Consider the following 17,323-nt stretch of genomic DNA (forward strand, 5'->3'; position numbering starts at 1 on the left):
TCTTGCCAGACCCTGAGATATCAAAATGCCAGAAACATGATTAAATGAAGAGCCCACACAGAAGGGAACACTGGAGGGAAAGAAAAGCCAGTGACTGATTACATGGGAGAGACTCAAAGGACACCATGGATAATGAACAAACTAACCTCAAACTACACTATCTGAACAGAGGGCGTGATGTCATAAAGATACTTGTAAACACCCATCTGTGATAAAAAATGTGGTATTAATGTTAAGTTCTGGGGATAAGAATTTTGACACAGATGTTAAACCTTATGATGCTACTTTTCAATTAATACCTGTAAACAGGTTTAAAGCTTATCACAGCAGAGAAACCATAAAAAAACTGGTTTGCTGTGTGTGAATAGGGAAGCTGAGGCGCGCTGCCTCATGGCCTTAATGGCTGGATGCCAAGAGAACTATAACACAAACTGACTAACCCTCTTGCAGTAAACTAAGGGGAGAGGTGTGACATTCTGTACCTTGTGGGAACACCCTACACCTCCATGCCCATCCTTATAATATGATTGTGTGGTAGCTAATGCAAAGTTTGTCATGTTGGATGTCTTCGGAAGGCTCATGATGCACTGAGCATTGTCGTCATGGTGATGTTATAGTAACTGTTGATACAGTGATGTTATATGTTATAATTTCATATCTATAGTTGTGAGGCTGAAAATGTGTCTTCATGGCATAAAATAAGCCCAAGCACAAATTCTCCCAGAGCAGAGAGGCAGTTCACACCTCATCAGGGCATGTATGGGACAAACCCAGGCCAGCCTCACAGGAACAAAGGACGCTGGCCTAGGCAGCAACAAAAGAATTTGTTGGACTCTCGATTGAGTCACCCCCTTTTCCTTTGGACAGTTTGGGACTGCGATGAGGTAATGCTCACCTGACTCTGAAGTGGCGAGGGGGGCGGGGAGCAAAGCAAAGAGGGAAGAAAGAACATAATAAAAGGGAGAGACATTTGCCATGCTCTTCCTCTCTCTTCCACCTGCATCTAGAGACACCACACCCAGCTACTGAAGCACTGATCAAAGGGAAGAGCCTGGCTAAGAGCAACCAGCCAGCCTGTGGTGAGAAGCTTCTAAGTTTGAAAGGGCACTGAAAGTGTTAAGAGCAGCTTAGAATGTGTTTTGCTTTTATTTCATTTGAGCAAATTTACTTACATTTTAAGTGATAAGTCAAAACATATCTTTATAGTTAATAAATCTGTTTGTTGATTCTCCCTGAAGCAGTGCAGTTGGTTTGAAGCGTGTCAGAGACTCCGCTTGAGATAACAGGTTGGGTACATAGCAATTTCTTTGTTAAATTGACAAACTCCTATAAGCTTGCAGCGTCCAGCGGGCATAACTGGACACTGCAAGACGGAGGTTCCTAGGGTTGTGTCTGGGACCGGAGATATTGGCTAGTGTCATTCGGTTGCACAATCCAAGGAGCAGCTTACATGCCAGAGGCTGTGCGTGAACTCCCATTCCTGGGCTGTTCTCACAGCAGAGCAGGGTAAGGCTGGCTTCCAAAGACAAGAATGGAGTGACCTAGCAGATTACCAGTCCAGATAACACCAGAGGAGAACATCACACATATACTCTCCTTGTGCCGGTGCCAATTCTGGCCGCAAGTTCCATAAAGATGTGTTCAGCTGTTGAGGATCTAATCCTTCCAGAAGAAATGTAACATTTTCATGGACTCTCATTGGGCCGGCACCAACTCTGGCCACCAGGCCTGGGCCACTGCCAACTCTAGCCGACAGTTTCCTAAAGAGGTGTTCAGCTATTGAGGGTCTAATCCTCCCAGAAGAAATGTAACATTTTCATGGTGTGATGTTCTGTACCTCCACCACTCAGGCAGTGCAGCTCCCCCGTCCCACTCTTAGAGCCATAACTGAGGCCCACGTGTATATATTTGTTATAACATTGCATTGGCCAGGGAGCATCACTTTATATTGCACATGCTACATTGTACGTGTACATTATACATACGATCATATTTCCTTTTGTAAAGATGTAACCACCTTATGTAAAATTGAGCAAAATGCTTAAAACAGTTCAAGCGCATTATGTGAGGAAAATATACACACTGAAAATGTGTTGCGGTTACTGAAGTATTTCCCAGGCCTATCTCCTTCAGTCCTTCATCTCAGGATAGCAGATACTCTAGACCGGCTATAAGCTGTACAAAGGGAGACTGTCTCTACAATGTAAAAAGGTGAAGTGGTCTAAGACATACTTGCTTGTCTTGGGCAAGACCTCATGAAATCAGATTACCCATCCTTCCGTTTTGCTCAGTTTTGCGGTGGAAAAGAATGAAAGCCGGCACCTCCTAGAGTAGGAAACCTCCCAAACATTTTTTTTGCCAAACATTTTAGAAACTAGTCAACCACTATATTAAGTCACACATGCTGCCCTATCCTCTGTTTATATACCAGACCAGAATACAAGCAGAATAGCGGTACTGTGCTGAGAGCAGGGTGTGTGCTGGGAAGTCTCTATGCCCTTGAACTCTTGTCGTGCCTTTCTTTGCAACAGAATGGAGGGCTGCGGGTGTAGCCACTAGACAGCTCTGTGCTGTAGTAGGTGACAACCAATGGATGAGGTGTATAGGAACCCCATTTGTCTCTACCACTAGAGCACCACTGCAGCTATTCCTTGGCAACCCAGCAGGCTGAGGGGCAAAACAGTCCACCCAAAGCCAGATTTTTGAGCTTTGATGAGAGGTGGCCCCATTTGGTCCCATGTGTTCTGTGTTTCTCGCCTCATTTTCTTGCTAAGCGAGAGACGGATTTTTCCTGTGGTGGTTTCTTTTCACAATTTTTAGTGTCTTTTTTCTTCGCGTTCATCCCTGTATATTTATACAAGGCACCCAGTTTACTGTTCCACCATTTCTGTTTTGGGGAGGATGTTTTCTCCATTCTACTAGACACTGTTATCTTTATTGTCCTGACACCATCATAAAAACTGTTTCACAAAGCTAGGGGTTTTATAAAATGCCAAACGCTGTTGGGCTGTCCAGTCTAGAAATACCTTTAGAAAATAACAGATCTTCCCATTAGGTCTAAATACTTATCTTCTATATTTCCCTTACTCCTACTGTTCATCTAACAATTATGGCACCGTAACAAATGTCATGGCCTATTTCCCACATCATTTCTCCTCCTTTTCCTCTCTCTCTCGGTCTCTGTCAAGCTTGCCTGTACTTTTCCTTTTATGGATAGCTTCATCTCCCTGTTAGACCAAAACTGTGTTAGATAACCAGTAAGGGCCATCAACTAAACCCCTTTAATCCTAATTTCTCTTGAGGGGCTTTCCAACCTCGGGGAACTTTTTGGCTAAAAGAAAAGCTCATCTTGGCCTATATTCGTCTGAACTTCTGACAACGTGGCAACCCTTCAGCACAACTCCTTTCACAAAAGACCAATTTCATATTTAGTGGGGTGATTGTTTTCGGTTACTTGACTGTGGGTTCACGCTGGTGATGGTCAAATGCGCAGATAATTGCAGCATCAATGCAACTGACATTTGGAAAATAATCAAATGTTCAACTAGCTTTTATGTTGACATTTTCTGACTTTCAAAAACATAGACTAAATATGCAAGTCAGAATGCATCAATTCTCCCCAGGTATAAATCTGTGTGGTATAAATCTGCTCCTTGAACATCTGTCTGATACTTCTTTGTATAATGTATGAGGAAATGCAAGTGCACTGATATGACACACAGGATCACAACTAGGGTGACCAGACAGCAAATGTGAAAAATCGGGACAGGGAGTGGGGGGGTAATAGGAACCTATATAAGAAAAAGACCCCAAAATCGGGACTGTCCCTATAAAATCGGGACAGCTGGTCACCCTAATCACAACACAGACTGACGTACAAGCAGAAGGACATAAATAGACAAGACAGAGGTGCTATAGTTGTTACCTAAACACAAAATCTTACACAAGGTGAAGAACCACCAAGCTATGGGAAAGGTGATTCCACGTCTCAGGAAGGATGTTTTTCATGCTCATACTCACAGAGTAAAACATACTCTTCGGTCTAGATTTGTTTTCATTTCAGGTCAAGGAAAAACATCAAAGAAAGGGCTTAACCCTAAGAGACACTAACCACTTCCTGCAAGGTCCTGATCACCCTGAACTCCCACTGAACTAGTGGGTGCTGAGCACTTCTCAGAATTGGGCCCAAAGACTGAACAAAGAGAAATTTTCCATGACCGAGAAAACAGAGTGACTGTAACATGCTGCATCTTAAGGACAAGATGACAGCTGCATTAGGCGGGGAGAAAAATCTACTTTTAAAAGTGTAATCTTTAGAAAACAGCCTTTAATTGATATTGCTACGTGTAGAAAGACTAGTTAGACATAATAGGCAAGATTCTGTCACCCCTACTCACACTGAGTAATACCTCACTCTACTAACACTGATTTCAATGGGGCTTGCTTGTGGGGTATTGTACTAGTCAACATAAGGGGGAGAGAATCTGGCCCAACATGAGACCAATGGGCATATCCTCAGCTCATGGAATGCAGCATGGCACCATTGGCTGGCCCAATAGCATGAAAAGAAAACAGATAACCCAGAGTAGAAGTCAGTTACAGTGATTGGTGTAAGAGGATCAGAGCCAAAGCCTGACAATAATTTTTTTATATATATATATGGAAAGAGAGAGATCAACTCTCAGAGATCATCCAGAGCTCTGAGATAATAATAGAGAGCCTCTGACTAAGCCAGCCCTGATTACAGAATGGGCCCCACCTGAGAGAAATTAGGTGATTCCAGGTTTAACTACTGAGTGGGCCCAGCTGAGGAAGGGCTGGAGGAAAGAGAATGCAGAGAGTCAAAAGGTGCCTGCAGGGGCTTGAGTGAGCACCCAGGGGACAGATTGGGAGACCGAGAAGGGAAGGAAAGAGGTGAGGAAGGAAAGGGTGCAGGGAAAACTGCACTATGGGTAGAGGATTTGACTTGGTTGTGCAGTCCAGGGCCCTGGGCTGTAACCCAGAATTGAGATTGGGACTGGATTCCCCTACCAGCCCTCAGCAAGTGGTGTACAAGGGTAGCTGAGCCCAGTAAGGGGGCTGCAGTTTGAATGTGACCTCGCTGAAGAAGAACTGTGGAGAGGCTGGAAGCTTTTGATTTCTATGAAGAGAGTTTAGAACTTTAGTCTGTTCCTTCCAGGGTCAGCTATCCACACTGAAGACTGTGCCCTGGCTGGAGGGGTGAGTTATCTAAAAGAAACCACCAGAGCCCCAGAGTGACTGTTGACAAGGGCTGCTACCCCACAAGGATACCGTGATGCCATGCCTGGCCATGAGGCAGTGCAGGGTGGTGAGTAAACCCTGTTACAATGCTTTTTCTTAAATTCCTTTTAATTGCAGCGTGTCTGAAACAACTACACTCTTGTAGTTTTCCTTGTCCGCTCTCTCTTTTCCTACCCCTCACGGCAAGCACTGTATCTCAGCCCTAGTCTACATCCAGCTGATGACCGCACCTTTGGTGAACAGTAAGTGACTGACTGACCTTGGCCACTTCTATATTGCGTGAGTACATGTGCTGCTAGACCCCTCTCTGCAGAAGGGATTCTTTCAACAGCAAGTTAACATGAAGTGATTTACTTTGTCCATATTGGATACACGGTTCAGGGGGTGGGGGAACAACTCCAGGTTGCACGTGCTTTTGAAATGTTTACTTCCATATTCCATAGGTCCTTTGGAAGAAATGTCATACAAAATGAACTCCAAGATTGCCTACTTGGAACTTCTTCTTTTTTGGATGGGATAAGTATTGCTGGTAAGTCATATAAATAATTGTGCTGCTAACCTTTGAATTTACTTAGCTCCTGGCCTAGCCCAAATTTGGTTGTAGGTTGTCTTTGTTTGTTTGAATTCTACATAAATTGTGCTGCCTTGGAACAATAAATAAACTCCACACTAGAAAAGGCCCATTCTGTGCATTAAGGGCTGGCTTCCTCTCTCCTTTACTTTCACTGAGCAGTACTTTCATTCCATGAGTCATCCCCTGAATCCAGTGAGAAACTTTACTACTAAGACACCGGACGTATGTGCTGTAGCAGAATTGATCCCTTGTTGCCACATTTTCAAGAGCTCGGTTCCCATTTGGGCGCTTTAGTGAAGCGGCCAGACTTTCAAAAGTGCTCCATACCTGCCAGCTCCCACCATTCTACCTTTTGAAAATCTGATACTAAATGTTTCAGTGCCCTAATTATGTTCTTCAAAGGCAGAAGGAATGTGGGATCTTTTATGGTAGAGTAGTTCTGAGCCATTGTAGCTCAGAATAATAGAACAGACTTGATGCTGCAATTCAGCGAATTCAAATGATTGTAGTCCCTTGCTGAACTACATTTCCCAGGATTATTTCAACCTAAGATCAGAACTCTTCCTCTTCCCAGGTATAAATGCCAATGGAAAGTCTTGATAAAGGGTCTTAAACAGCATAGTGTAGAGACCATCCAACCAGGTATGCATGTATGTCTAAATGCCTCAGTTTCCTTAGCCCCGATTTAACTACTCTTGCCAAAAACTGTGGCATTTAAATTTTCCTGTAATTATATGCTTTCTTAAATACTCCTTTTTCACCAGCTCACTAACTGTCTGAGGTCATAACCTGCATGGTTCAGAATTGCTTGTGTGTTTGTCACTCTCAAGATGCTGGACTGCAAAAAGTAGGGGGGTTGGGGTGAAGCAGAACATATTCATGCAGACATCAGTTCATTTGTATACATACATGTGCCTATTCCATACGTGCAAAGAGACCTGAGATCCCCTGACTCACTTGTTCACTGGCATAGCAAGCCGTGATTCCCCAAAGAAGAAAATAAACCCAACTAAAGGATCACATCCCCCTCCCTCCCTCCCCCCGCAGTGTAATTCACAAAATAGAAGCACTAGGTAATAGTGCAGCTGGTGCCATGGCCAAGTGCTGCTGGGTATGTATCTACACTAGCCAACAGTAAAACAGCCATCGCTCTAGTACTTTATATAGGTGGCTAACACCATTCTATTTAAAACAAGAATTGTTCATTGCTGTATAGAAATGAGCCCTCTGGGATCTATTTTCAAAATGTGTCCCATTCCAGAAATAGACGGTTGCCCCATTGTCCTCTATTGGGGCAGGCCTTCAAGGATGTTCCAGCATTTTATTTTGTAAAATATATGGGCTCTTCCTGATCTCCAGCAGAGGGATGCTCCACAGGCGAGGGCTCTCGGCTCCAGAGGGAAGCGTAACTTGTGCAGTGAGTGGTGGGCTTGTTGTTGTTTTGTTTTCCGCCCCCCCAAGCTCTGTCAGTCATATTTCCAGTGTGGCTTGGTGTATTCTTGAAGGGTTGCACAGAGCCCCTGATCTAGCTCACGTTATTGGGGCTTTATAGATTAGGCCTAGGACCGCAAAGCAAATCCAGCACTGGGGAGACACTCCAGAGCGTTGACCGTGGCCTGATAAGCTGTTGCCAAGGTGATGCTGTCAGGAGTTTGGCCAGCATGCTGGACCAATTGAAGCTTCATCTCGATTGGGCTGATTGAGGCAGTAGAGTGGAAGGTAAAGGCATGTATTGCTGCAGCCAGGGCTTCATCTGGGATGGGCAGGAGGTTGTTTCCTGCTTCTGTTGTGCATAGCTGGTAGTCTCAAACAAAAATCTGTTACTTTAGGGACTGTCTTCCCCTCAATTTAACATCCACATGATACCTTGTTGTAGGGGGTTAGGACAACTCACCTTGATGGTGTCTTTTCTTGGCATGCCCATATTTTCTTTATAAAAGTGGCTACTCTTGTTACTGACCTTCTGGGAAGGACTAATGGACAGGCAGTAGATACTGAGGAGGTGTGGGGCCAATATTTCAAAGTCAATAGGTAACTTAGTTATCTGCTTTAGAAGTAGGTTTTAGTTTCCTGTTGACTGCTAGCTAACAGATCTTTTAGGGCCAAACCTTGGCATTTGCACAAAGTCTTAGGCAAATCCAGAAACTACATGTAACTGATCAATTTGCCATGCAAAGAAATCTGCCTACAAATGTTGAAGCCTTTAAGGAGGTCTGTTAAACCTTTGGCCCGGAGAGTCATACAAGAAAGGTAGAAATGTAAAAGTTTGCTTCTCTAACGTCCACGTCCAGCATATGTACGTGTGTCTTTATGATGGCAGTTAAGGGACTGGGTGAATCTGCTTTAAATTGCAAAATCTGTTGGAAAGAGGGATGGTGTCCCTAGCCTCTGTTTGCCCAAAACTGGGCATGGGCGATGGGGTGGATCGCATGATGACTTGTTTTCATTTCCTGTGAGGCACCTGGCATTGGCCACCGGTGGAAGACCGGGTACTGGGCTAGCTGGACCTTTGGTCTGACCCAGTATGGCCATTCTTATGTTGAATAAGTTTCATAAAGATGTGCTCAGCTGTTGAGGATCTAATCATCCCAGAAGAAATGTAACATTTTCATGGACTCTCACTGGGCTGGCGCCTGACTCTGGCCGCAAGGGTTTCCCTACATAGTTGATCTCATTCAGCTGCTTGATGACCTTAAAGGGCCTGTCCCGGGCAGCCTGTAGTTTGTTCTTTCTTATGGGAATGAGAGCTGTCACCTGGTCCCCGGTAGCATAGGAGCGGGAACGCGCTGGGCGGTTGTACCGGACCTTTTGCTTACCTTGGGCCCTGGCTAAATTCTCCCCGGCCAAGTCCATGAGCTCAGCAAGCTTTTCCCAGAAAGTCAGTACATACTCCACTTCTGATTTTTCCATCAGGGGAGGCCTTCCCCTCTCATTCGTCCCTCAACAAGTCCACAGGTCCCCTTACTCTCCTCCCATACAGCCACTCGAAAGGAGAGCACACGGTTGATTTCTGGGCCCCTTCCCAGTAGGGGAACAACAGCTGGGGTAAATACTGGTTCTGGTGGGACCCAAGTGAGAGTGCCAATTCAGGACAAATGGCTTAAAACAGGGCAGTTAGACCAAGGCTGGGTTTTTCTACCTCTGCGCAAACCAAACCAAACCGGCCAGACAAAGAAGACTTTGGTCCTACCCCACGGGCTAACCACAAGTCACACCAGCAGTTCCCTTAGACACTCCAGTTTCCCAGTATCACCAACCGTGCCACTTGGTATGGGGACAAATGGGTATGAAAACCAATACCTCAGCAAAAGAAAAAAGGGTCTCTTGATCCCAAAGGACCAAGCCCCAGGTCAATATACAAATCAGATCTTACCCACAAATCACACTGTTGCCAATCCTTTAGAATCTAAAGGTTTCTTCATAAAAGGAAAAGATATAGATGAGAGAGAATTGGTTAAATGGGATCCATGACCTACAGTAATGGCAACAGAGGCTCCTGGGGCACCTTTAAGACTAACAGAAGGATTGGGAGCGTAAGCTTTCGTGGGTAAGAACCTCACTTCTTCAGAGGCAAGTCATCTTGCATCTGAAGAAGTGAGGTTCTTACCCACGAAAGCTTATGCTCCCAATCCTTCTGTTAGTCTTAAAGGTGCCCCAGGAGCCTCAGTCTGAATCTGTAAAAAGCAACAACCACGGCTACCCCTCTGATACTGGAGTAAGGGCAAGGTTATTGGTTCAGGCTTTCAGCAGTGATAGACTAAACTGCAGGTTCAAATCAAGTCTCTGGAGTACATCCCCAGCTGGGATGGGTCATCAGTCCTTTGCTACAAATGGCAGCTCTACACAAAGTCCCTCCAGAGGTAAGAAGCAGGATTGAAGACAAGATGGAGATGAGGCATCAGCCTTTTATAGTCTTTTCCAGGTGTAAGAACACCTCTTTGTCCTTACTATGGAAAACTACAGCAAAATGGAGTCTGGAGTCACATGGGCAAGTCCCTGCCTACTTTGCTGAGTTACAAGGCGTATTTGCATTCTCTCAATGGGTCCGTTGTATAGCCGATGGTCCTTAATGGGCCGTCAAGCAGGCTAGGCAGAGCTGACACTGACTTGTCTGGGGTGTCACCTAGAAGCACAGCATGATTTTGAAATACAGACAGTATAGAGCCAATACTTTAAATACAACAATGATATATGCATCCAGCTAGCATAAGCATAACCAGAACCATGTCTTAGAGCCCTTATTTGACCTCCTTTCTACCGGCTTTGGTGCCACTACAGGACCATGGTTGCAACAATGATCTGTATGGTCCCAGATTATATCAATAATGTCACACCCCCAATGCAAAACTGATGCAGGAAGGGATGACACCAACATCACTGACTACATCCCAAGAGCCCCCCATCCTTGGTTCCGTCTCACTACAGCTAGTATTGGGTTAGAAGCCGTATTCGTGTAAAACAGAAATGGTTTATCCAAGTCCCGTTCAATAACCTGATTTAATCTCTTTACAAATGCAAGGTAAAACTTGGTTAGAACAATAATGGATTGGATCTGCTCTTGCAGCATGGTTTCTGTATGTTTCATTTTCTTTTGCCAAATGCTAAAGAACATAGCTAGTTTATCCATACAAGCTCTGGCCAATGTTTGGAACCCAGTTAACATCAAGTCAATGTAGAGATTAATGTTGTCTATAGTATAGGAATCCTGGCATTTAGCCGTGACAGCAATGTGGTAGTATGCCTCGGTTTCCCTTTTCATACAGCACATTAGGTTTGGAATGTCTTTTCCCCTGTTGAAAATTCCAATCCTGTTCACAGGCATCAACTGTGAATTATCAGGTTAACAAGGCCCTTAACATAAAGTATGTTCTCATGTAATTCTTTTAACATGTTCAAGGTGGTGTGTTTTGTTTGTTGTTTTTCTCACCCCCGCCCCATTAGGCACATTGCACATTTTTACAGTTCTTGGTAATAGCAACACATTAGTTACAAAAATTACCGTTAGCAATAAGAACAAATTCATTGCAAGTGTCCATTTACAATCCTGTTTGTTATGCCACACCTTTGGCTCCATACCATTGGGGTTTGGGCATTTTAGGGTTAACGTGGGGCTTCCCTTTGCAAAAGTACGTTCTCTCTTTCCTCCATGTCCTGAAGGTTTAAATCCTGATTTCTCTTGCTTAACAGAATTCCCTGGCTGATTGGGTGCGCTGTCTGTGCTAACAGCTATTAGCAAGTCTGTCTTCTCCCAGTCAGTCAGGTAATTTGCATCAACGCAAACACTAGCTTTTAAATTCTTAGCTGCTACCAATTTTAAGACTGGACTTCTGTCCTAAAGAGAGACCACACAAATCCCAAGAGTCTGAGGGTGAGAGTTTGCTTGCTCTCCCCTGTGGCCGGCCTCAAGCATTCAGCCATAAAACTGTTCTGCTCTGAAACACCAGTAACCAAATCTGTCACACCCTGAAGCACAGACTGCTCATTTAAGGAATTAGCATGGAGACATTCCTGTCCCAACACCAGTGTCTTTCCCACAAGCTAGCCACACACAAGTTCAGGAAGTTTTTCCTTCTTGCCACAAGTTTCCACACCATCAGTAGGTAACCTGATCAAATCACCTTTCTGCTCTCCTGGTGTCCTGGCTAGGGTATCACCCTGATCAGACAGAATTGCTACATCCTTTTCCAGCCACCCATTAGCAACAGGTAAAATACAAGCACCAGAATTGTCCGGTCTCTGGGATTTTGCTAAGACGCTAACTGGATGCAACCTAGTTACAGTGCCATTCTCCCTAGCAGACACAAACTTAGGACCATTCCCTTCCTGGGCTTTAGTTGAATCCAGAACCAACTCTGAGACCACTGCACTATCCTACACCATCACCGGCTGAAAGGCACCTTCTGTCTGCTTCACAAAGAAGAGCCGGAGCCGCATTCTCCTTTTCCAAACATGCAGCTTGGGATCTCATTTCCCTTGTCCCGGCACGCAGGGCTGTTCACAGACAACTGCTTGGAGACCGAGGTAGATTCCTCCGTAGGCAAGTTAAAATACCCCTGACGGACACAGGCACATTTCCTTCACTGTCACAATTCTCCCCACAGGAAACAAGTAAGGTGTAGGGCCCCTCATTTTCCGCTATCCTTGCCTTCCCAAACTGCTGACTAGATAAAGCCATCAGCTCACAAGGCTGTCTAGGCTCCTCCAAACTTTCTTTACCAGACACGTTTCCACTCCCAACAGATAAACTGCTGCTCTATTCACTACCCTGAGCTACTGTCTGCAAATGAGTTACCCTTTTCAGGTTCACTTGTATAAGCTGTACTAGCCACCAATTCATTACCCCTTAAAAATCTACCCTTTCCTCCCTCAGCTGGGGCTTCCATCTGTCCATCCACTTTAAGCTGCTCCTGAGAAACATTTTCCTGACCAATGAGATCTTTCTGTGCTTGATCTAATTCCAGATTCACTTCTGAAACATTAGGCAGGCAGACATTCAGAAACTTCGTTCACAGCCAAACTACTACTTTCCAAAGACACAACTTTAGACACAACCTCTCCTGTGCCTGGTTTGTGTTAACTTGACTGAACATAGCTCTAATATCATTTCCAATCATAAGATCCTTAGGGATTGTGTTTTTTACTCCCACAACCATGGTGCCCTCAAATCCCTTCCATTTCAGGTGGATTTGAGCCAAAGACGCCCTGACAAAATACTCAGCTGAGGCTACAACAGTTACACTTTCATCTGGCCAATAATCTTCCTCCCTGACAAGACTTGCTTTAACCAAAGTAATATCGGCTGTGGTGTCCCTCCATGCCATACACCTTACTCCATTCACTTCTGCGCTGGTAATAAACTCTGCATTATTTTTCCCATATTTAGCTTTAATATGAGTTTTAAGGTCAAATTCTTCAGAGACCACAGAGACCATTTGCACACAGGGCACCAACGGTGGGCTGTGTGTGGCTTGCCTGTGAGTTTATAACAGGATTAGCATTTACCGTGGCATTTGGGGTTGCTGGTTTGGGACTGCCCTTCAGGGTCGGGCAATCTGGTCTCATGTGGCCAAGCACACCACAGTGATGGCATTTAACCTGTTTATTCTTGTGGTGAGAGTTCCTATCCTCTGGGCCCCCATGAGATCCTTTAGAATAGTCAGCGCCAGGTTTACTTTTAAATCCTTTTCCTCCCCTCCCCCCCCCCCTTGAACTGGGGAGAATGGTGATTAGTTTTCCCTGGGGGTTTATACCCTTCTCGAGCCCTGTTTTGGGTATGGGCACCCGCAATCTCTGCAGCCCGTAGGACTGACTCAGGGTTCCTATCACACACAGCTGCTCTCACGTGGTCAGGCACAATGTCCAAGAACTGTTGTTCCAAAATTATTAAATCCAGCAGTTTTTCAAAACTCCCATGCGCCTTTGCTTCCCACAACCCACTTTTTAACAAAGCCCATGGGCTTATGAGCACATTCTACAGAAGTGCAAACATTAGACACTTTAAACTTTCTAAACTTAACTCTGTAAGATTCAGGAGTAACCTTGAACGGCCTTACCACAGAATCTTTAAACCGCTCATAATCCAAGGCTTCTTGTTCCCCCAGTTCATTAAATACCTCCCTGGCTTTTCCAGTCAGTCTGGCCAGCAGGACAGGCATTCGCTGATCATCAGGGATCTGGTACAGATTGCAGAGGCATTCAAAGGTAGACAAAAACTCCTCTCTATCCTCAGTATCATTGTCAATGGGACACGTCCTTTCCCAGTTTTTCTTGTGGCGGTGGGGAAGTGGAGCACCAGGTGGTGATGACTTTCTCCACTCTTCCATTACTTGGAGCTGAAGTTTGGCCGCCTCCTGTTCCATCTGTGGAGCTTTCTCCTCCGCAGCCAGCAGCTCCAGACGCCCCTTACGAGCTCTTTCTTCTCTCTTATCAGCTTCTCTTTCTAATTCAGCTGTGTTTTGGTTTTTTCCAGCAATCGAAGATCTGCTAGATTCCTTTCATGCTCAAGTTACAGTTTATTTGTTACCTTCTGTACTCTGATTTTTTCTGCATCTTCTGTAGCCTCCGGTAAGGGCTGCGCTCTTGCCCCCGGATCACTGGCCATTAACAGCTCTCTCAGTTCTTGATTTGTAGCTTTCTTTCTAAAGCTTATCCCCTTTTCTGAACACAAATCTTCCAGGGCTTCTTTGCCAAGGCCCTCATATGCTCTTTGCTTACCCATTGCAACTGCTCTTTAACCAACCAAACTCTCAATCCCAAAATTCAAATTTGGATAGCGTGGGGTTCTGACCCAGAGCTTAATTGACCTGGTTCTGTGGATCCTAGCACGACTACGCCACTGTAACGATGCTGGTTCTGGCAGGACCCAACTGAGAGTGCCAATTTAGGACAAATTGCTTAAAACAGGGCAGTTACAGCCCAAGGCTGGGGTTTTTCCGCCTCTAAGGCAAACCAAACCTGCCCCACAAAGAGGACTTTGGTCTCACCCCACTGGCTAACCACAAGTCACACAAGCAGTTCCCTTTAAACACTCCAGTTTCCCAGTATCACCAACAGTGCCCCTCATTATGAAAACCAATACCCCAGTAAAAGAAAAAAAGGTTCTCTGGATCCCAAAGGACCAAGCCCCAGACTCACGTCAATATACAAATGAGATCGTTCCCACAAATCACGCTGTTGCCAGAATCTTAAAATCTAAAGGTTTATTCATAAAAGGAAAAAGATATAGATGAGAGAGAGAATTGGTTAAATGGAATCAATGACATACAGTAATGGCAAAGTTCTTGGTTCAGGCTTGTAGCCGTGATAGACTAAGCTGCAGGTTCAAATCAAGTCTCTGGAGTACATCCCCAGCTGGGATGGGTCATCAGTCCTTTGCTACAAACGGCAGCTCTACACAAAGTCCCTCCAGAGGTAAGAAGCAGGATTGAAGACGAGATGGAGATGAGGCATCAGCCTTTTATAGTCTTTTCCAGGTGTAAGAACACCTCTTTGTCCTTACTATGGAAAATTACAGCAAAATGGAGTCTGGAGTCACATGGGCAAGTCCCTGCCTACATTGCTGAGTTGCAAGGCATATTTGCCTTCTCTCAATGGGTCAATTGTATAGCCGATGGTCCTTAAGGGGCCATCAAGCAGGCTAGGCAGAGCTGACACTAACCTGTCTGGGGTGTCACCCAGAAGCACAGCATAATTATGAAATACAGACAGTATAGAGCCAGTACTTCTAACTTTAAATACAACAATGATCTATGCATCCAGATAGCATAAACATAACCAGCAAACCAGAACCTTGTCTTAGAGACCTTCTTTGACCTCCTTTATACCAGATTTGGTGTCACTACAGGACCTTGGTTGCAACAATGACCTATATGGTCCCAGATTATATCAAGAACATCACAACTTGTCCCAGTCCTGTGAGTGCTGGTTCATGAAGGTTTTCAGCAGCATCTTTAGGGTCCCATTGAACCTCTTCACCAGCCCGTTGGACTGAAGGTGATACGCTGAGGCCCAGGTGCGTCGGACCCCACACTTCTCCCACAAGCACCGGAGCAGAGTTGACATGAAATTGGAGCCCTGGTCTGTAAGGAGCTCCTTGGGGAACCCCCCACTCTGCTGAAAACAGACAAGGCCACCTCCTCAAGATAGGGAGTAGCGAAATCTACCACCCCCAGAATGTATTTTTTTTCCCCTGTCCGAATTGCCTTGCTGAGGGGTCCCACTATGTCCACGGCCACCTTCTGGAAAGGCTCCTCTATGATGAGTGGGGGCCTCAATGCTGCTTTCTCCTTGTCCTGGGCCTTCCCCACCCTCTGGCAGGGATTGCAGGACCTGCAGTACTGCTGGATGGCATCAAAGATCCCAGGCCAGTGTAAGTTCTGTAGCAGCTTCTGCCTGGTGCGCTGGATTTCCTGGTATCCCGAGAGAGGGACATCATGGGCCAGGTACAGTAGCCTGCGGTAGTACTTCTGGGGGACCACTGGCTGTCTCCTGATCTCCTCCCTTCCCCCCCCTCCCGCCAATTCCACTTCCCCTTGGGGAGCCCATTCCCAAGACAGGAATCCATTCTCCCACAGGAATGTTTCCAGGCAGCCTACCCCCAGGGGTTTTGCCGGGCTGTGGCCAGCAAGTTCCCTTAGCTTCTCTAAAGAGGGATCTTTCCGCAGCTCGGCCTGGAATTCAGCGGCTGGGGAAGGGATGAGGACCTGCTCCCTCTCAGTGGCTGGGTCCCAGGCCGCAGCCCCGCCAAGTCCTGTCCCCAATGACTCTTTTTCCCGCTGGGGTAGGAACCTGCACCCCTGGCAGGCCACCGCCCCCCATGTCAGGGCAGAATGCCCTTCGCTGGCTCTGGCTACAGGTGATGACTAGGGCACTCTGGGAGCTGCCCGGCCAATCTGCCAGGTCACCCCCCCCCCCATCAGCACCTCGGTAGGCAACTGATAATGCACCCCCACATCTTTGGGGCCCTCCTTGGCCCCCTATTTCAGATGTACCCTGGTCATGGGTACCTTAAATGGGGGCTCGCAGACACCCGTCAGGGTTAGGTAGGTGTTGGACACCAGCCGGTTTGGGGCCACCACCTCGCGCCGGGCCAGTGTCACCTCACGTCCCAGTGACCTGCTTCCCATCCACCTCCAGGGGAATGAGGCACTCGCTCCTCAGGGGCCGCCCCACACCCACCCTGTACACTGAGCATCAAGCCTCCCCGAGGAGCTGGCCTGGGAGACTTCTCCCTCTTGGGCCATTGCTAAACTGCCAGTCCCACCTGCCTGGGGATCCAGCCCCTTTGAGGGCTCGGTTTGCTCATTCTGTCCCTGAGCTTTTGGCTCAAGGCCCATCTGTGGCCCCCCTGCCCACAGTAATTACACCTCAGGTCCCGTTGGTCTCCAGGGGCTGGTGGGTCAGCTTTGGTATTGGCTGTGCCTCTAAGGAGGGATTTCTCCAAGACTTCCTTCAGGGAAGCCCCTGGGTGACCCCCCCACACACACCTTCTGCACTGACGTGGGCCTGTCCCCCTGGGATTCCCTTCCAATGCCCGACCTGCTAACTACAAACTCATCCGCCAGCAGCCCTGCGTGGCACAGGTCCTTCGGCCTCTTGTCCGCAAACTACATCCTCAGGTCAGGGGGGCAGAGTTCATACAGTTGCTCCAGCTCCATAATTCAATCACGTCCTCCTTGGTCTGGGCCCCGCCCCATTCACCCACTTGCGGGTGTATTTCCCCAATCAGCGTGACCAGTTCCAGATAGGTCACCCCCTGGGTCTTCTGCACACTCAGGAACCTTTTCCTGTACGCCTCGGGGGGTCAGCTCAAACTTGCGCGGCAGGACTTGTTTGAACAGTTCATAGTCCCTTGCTTCCACCTCATCCATCTGGCTGAACATCTCTATGGGTTTGGGACCCAGTAAGGGGGTGAGATGCCAAAGATGTCTGCAGGGTCAACCTGGTGCACATTGCAGACCTTCTCAAGGGCAGTGAAGAAGGCACCTC

The 17,323-nt window shown here is 46.6% G+C and overlaps 1 protein-coding gene across 2 annotated transcripts in view; it reads left to right on the forward strand.

Moving 5' to 3' along the window:
• The first annotated feature begins 5,184 nt into the window (after positions 1 to 5,184).
• Positions 5,185 to 17,323, forward strand: part of LOC122172901 (alcohol dehydrogenase 1A-like) — an 89,116-nt gene continuing 76,977 nt past the window's right edge. The window contains exons 1-2 of one of the 2 annotated variants that reach the window (XM_065596168.1): positions 5,185 to 5,329; positions 5,706 to 5,791. The gene's annotated coding sequence lies outside the window, so the exon portion shown is untranslated. Of the gene's footprint in view, positions 5,330 to 5,412; positions 5,505 to 5,705; positions 5,792 to 17,323 lie in introns of those variants that run through there. The other variant, XM_065596170.1, reaches the window with a different exon arrangement.

This window comes from Chrysemys picta, chromosome 5 (assembly GCF_011386835.1).
Source record: "Chrysemys picta bellii isolate R12L10 chromosome 5, ASM1138683v2, whole genome shotgun sequence".
NCBI lineage: Eukaryota > Metazoa > Chordata > Testudines > Emydidae > Chrysemys > Chrysemys picta.